Below are 3,842 nucleotides of genomic sequence, written 5' to 3'. Positions count from 1 at the left end.
GTGAGTACAAGGGCTGGAAGCGGTTTTCTTCATCCTGTTACCACCCTGCTTTCTCATTCAGGTGTTGTTTCGCCCTGTCTCAAGTTCTGTCTGCTTTCTTTAAATATACAGATTTGGGTGGTACTGAATCGTTAGTCCATTTGAGTGTTGGGTCGTACCCTACATTTGAGTAGCTTCCTGATCACAGTGTTCAGGGAGCAATGATGTTTTTATTGTGAACCTGCAAAGATACTCATAAAGATAAGGACAAAACTCAGTATTTGTGAATCATCTTGAGCAGTAAGATCACCCTGAGAACTAGTTCTAAAGCATGGAGCAGAGAACATCAAAATCTTTTATTATTATGTTTTTAGGATGTGGCTACTTTTTTGACATGGTTCAGTTTCCAACTCTAGATCTTTATCTGTACTTTGATTCCAGACAAATATATACGAGCTTGTGAATACAGTCTTATATAGCAAAAATTCACTTTGATACAGGTTATTCTGGGGCCTTAGATTTTCATTTTTCTTTTATTTTATGCTTTCAGATATACCAAAAAGACTTCACTATACCTTTGTCTTTGAATAATATAGATCCCAAAGATGAAGTAGGAGGCTTTCATGTGCTGCAGAGTTTTGTGTGCTGCAGGAAATTAGTTTTTAGCAGTTTTCCCACAGGGGCTCATAAACAGTTAATAGTCATTTTTTTGAAAGAGTAAGTTAAACAAAGAGAAACTAGTTTCTTTGTGATGGTACTTTTTAGAGCCTATACTATGCTAATGTATATAGTGAATTTCCAAAAGTTTCGTGTATGGGCTTTCATGTTTTTAAACATAACTGCCCCCCTTTCTATCTCTTATTTCTTTTCAGAGAATCTCATTGGGTTTTTTTTGTTCCACAGAGCAGAATTTGGTCTACACTGTAGAATCTAGAAAAGAAAATTTTTGAAAATTTGTATTAAAATTCTGTAACATCTCTCTTGGTTCTGGGCATCTGCAAGTCTAGATAAGTGCTTCTAAAACTTTAATGTGCATACAAATTTGTTCAATAGCCTGTTAATATGCAGAATTTGATTCAGTTGGTCTCAATGAGGGCAGTGATTTTTGCATTTCTAACAAGCTCCCAGGTGATACTAATGCTACTGATCTCTGAAGCACAGTTTGATTCAGGGCATTCCCAGGTGAAAAAAGTTAAAATGGTCTTTGCTACCTGGGGCTCCAGAGGTGAGCTGTTTAGAAAGGCATTTCCTCTATGGGACTAGAAGTTTGAACTAAGTAGTTATCGTGCAAGTCAGATAATGCACTTATATGTGACTTACATGCTCTTTATTTTTTCTTATAATTTTTTTTTCTGGCTATGAGGGGATATACACATTCATCGATTTACAATGAAGTGGCAAGCAGCTCTGTGCTTTGACACTTGTGTCTAAAGTATTCCAATGGCATATTTGAGAAGTCCAGAGTGGGAGAGTTTGAGTCTCTGTTCTGTAAATAATAGCTTTGAATGGTAAAGACACATCTAGAGTTCTTAGTTAGACCTACTCACATAAACCCCATCCCATTTCAACACTCATGCACCCTGCCTGGAACAGAGTTTACTGAATCTCATGACAGTTTATCAGCAATTCAGAAAGGATTATCATGATTTAATCTTAAGATGGAAGTAGCAAATAAGGTTCATCTCTTCGACTAACTCCATTCTTTTCTTCTTGAACAGATGTCTATAGAAAGCTCCAGAGACTATAGTCTGAGCTTGATGGAAAAGAGTGACACAATTGGTTAGTGATGTGTATATATGCTGGGCGTGGGAAGGGAAATACCCTCACAGTAGTGGAGCTGATAAGGCATTGGGTTATGCTGGAGCCATGTTGTCACCAGATGGTCTTTGCTTCCCACTGTGGTCTGGTTAGCATTCACTGTCAAATACTTAAATACTGGTTAAAGCTATTATAAAAATGATCTGCCTCAAATGCCATTTTATTATTATTTTTCCAAGTACTAAAATTGATTTTTAGGCTTTGTACTCAGAGTAACTGGGCCGAGATTCCAGCAAAATATCTAGATTGTGCTAAAAATAAATGCAATGTTGTTCCTTTAGTTCCCTTCTCAGTGCTTAGCTTGACGACTACTGACATTCCTTGCTAACAAATTCTTTGTAGTAGAGGGCCTATTACAGAATTATTTCAGATTTATTTGTAATTAGAAACTCCTATTGGCAAACAAATGATGGAGTCACTAAAAGTTTTCAGTAGATTAGACATATTTTTTGCAGTTTTGATTACAAACACTTTCTTCATGATTGTGACAAAGTTTATCTTTAGTCTACTCCTTAGTCATGTCAAAAATTTTAAATTAACTGAATCTGAATCACAGTTTTATTATATTCCTAGAATAATATAATAAAGCACTAATAATAATAACAATCAAGATGCTTTTTTCATGTATTACTCTCAGTTTGTTGGAGCAGAAGAGATTCAACATAATATAGACATCCACTGTGGGGGGAAAAACAGATGCAAAATTATCTAGTGATTTATTCAACTATAAACTACAATTTTTAAGTGACATAAAATATCCTGGGTACTGGTGCATATTCTAGGACATATGTTCTTGTGTTGGTGGTAGCGTATATTATTGTTTTACTTTGTTTAGTTTTCTTGTTCCCCATATAAATCCAAATAAGAGCTTTTCTGACTTGGTAGTAGAAAGTCAGGATAAAGAGCTGGATGAGCTGTCTCCAATTTCTGAGTTGTGTATAATCTGTTGGGCTACTCTGTGTCCACCTCTTCAAAAGTTTAGATGGCTGGCTCTGGCTGCTCTAAGAAGGTATGTATCATAGCTCTATAATATAAGAATGCAAATTTTATCATAGTTGTACTACTGTAAGTTCAGCGCCTGTTGCTGTATGATTACCACACTGCTTTTGAAGAAAATAAAAAAAGCTAATTCAAATGTGTGTACAGAATATTGTTTTCTCATTTATATATCACAAAAGATGAGAATGTAGGTTACCAGGCAGAAAAAATAGAGAAATTTATTTCATGTAGCTTTATACAAAGCTTCCCTGATGGTTCAGATGGTAAAGCGTCTGCCTGCAATGCAGGAGACCAGGGTTCGATCCCTGGGTTGGGAAGATCCCCTGGAGAAGGAAATGGCAACCCACTCCAGTACTCTTGCCTGTAAAATCCCATGGCCAGAGAAGCCTGGTAGGTTACAGTCCATGGGGTCGCAAACAGTTGGACCCGACTGAGCAGCTTCACATAGTCAATGAATAGGGGAGAAGAGATCATAGCATGATGGATAATCTTCTTGGAGAGCAGGACCATGTGTTTCATATTTCTCTTTCTGAATACCCCACATGGGGCTCTCTGCAGAGCAAGTGTATTAATTGTGGAATCCCCAATCATGTCTATTTTTCTTCAGGCTGTAAGGAGGCATAAAATCTGACAAAGGCCATAAGCAGAGTCTAGAACATAAAACAATTCAAGGGAATATCTCAATCAAAATTATATATGGGGAGGAGAGGGAGAAGAAAGAATCAAAAGCTTAAACTCAGTCAAAATAAGTTTTAAATCAATTATTGAAATAAAACTCAAATGGTTATTTGAGTTTGCTCAAATTTTTAAATCTTTTAAAATGTAAATACAATTCCATTCTTCTTTAATTTGTCAGATACAGATACATAATTTCCTTGAGTATGTTTTCTCAGCATCATTGAGAATGACAGTTAAGACAAATGCATTATTCACATTTAGAAATCAGCTTTCAGTTATCCAGAAGCCATTACCACTCGTGAACAAAAGGGGAGTGTTGTGCTTTAAAGAGAAATAAAAATTTAAGTATCATTATATAATACTTTACA

The 3,842-nt window shown here is 35.9% G+C and overlaps 1 protein-coding gene across 2 annotated transcripts in view; it reads left to right on the top strand.

The window, feature by feature from the left end:
- KCNA4 (potassium voltage-gated channel subfamily A member 4) overlaps positions 1-3,842 on the top strand; it is a 318,801-nt gene that overhangs the window by 34,864 nt on the left and 280,095 nt on the right. The gene's annotated exons all lie outside the window — the stretch shown is intronic.

Source organism: Bos grunniens, chromosome 15 (genome assembly GCF_055505025.1).
Source record: "Bos grunniens cultivar Pamir isolate PY7600 chromosome 15, Bosgru_T2T1.0, whole genome shotgun sequence".
Classification (NCBI taxonomy): domain Eukaryota; kingdom Metazoa; phylum Chordata; class Mammalia; order Artiodactyla; family Bovidae; genus Bos; species Bos grunniens.
The sequence above is the reverse complement of the archived record's forward strand: the minus strand, read 5'-3'. Positions and strand labels throughout refer to the sequence as shown.